Source organism: Sinocyclocheilus rhinocerous, unplaced genomic scaffold, assembly GCF_001515625.1.
Source record: "Sinocyclocheilus rhinocerous isolate Xijiao unplaced genomic scaffold, SAMN03320098_v1.1 scaffold853, whole genome shotgun sequence".
Taxonomy (NCBI): Eukaryota; Metazoa; Chordata; class Actinopteri; order Cypriniformes; family Cyprinidae; genus Sinocyclocheilus; species Sinocyclocheilus rhinocerous.
In genome coordinates, this window is record NW_015627738.1 from 1,797,946 (window position 1) to 1,798,244 (window position 299).

Genomic DNA, 299 nt, shown 5'->3' on the forward strand with positions numbered 1-299 from the left:
AAAAGTTTTTGCAGTGACATATATTTTGTGTTTTGCAAAGTTTGCTGCTTAAGTTGTTGTGGTGTTCATTCACATTGTTTCTAGATTATTGTGTAGAGTGATCAGATGCATATTAAAACATTGCTAAAATCTTCATTGGCCAAAAAAGGAACTTTTCACAAAAAAACTAATTTAACTGTTTTTTGATCCTGACACAAAATGACCAGCTAACATTAATTGACTAATATCAGCAGCACATGTGAAATGCTGCGTCTCAATGTGCCTACTTATACTATGCCCTTAAAGTATGTAACATTTGG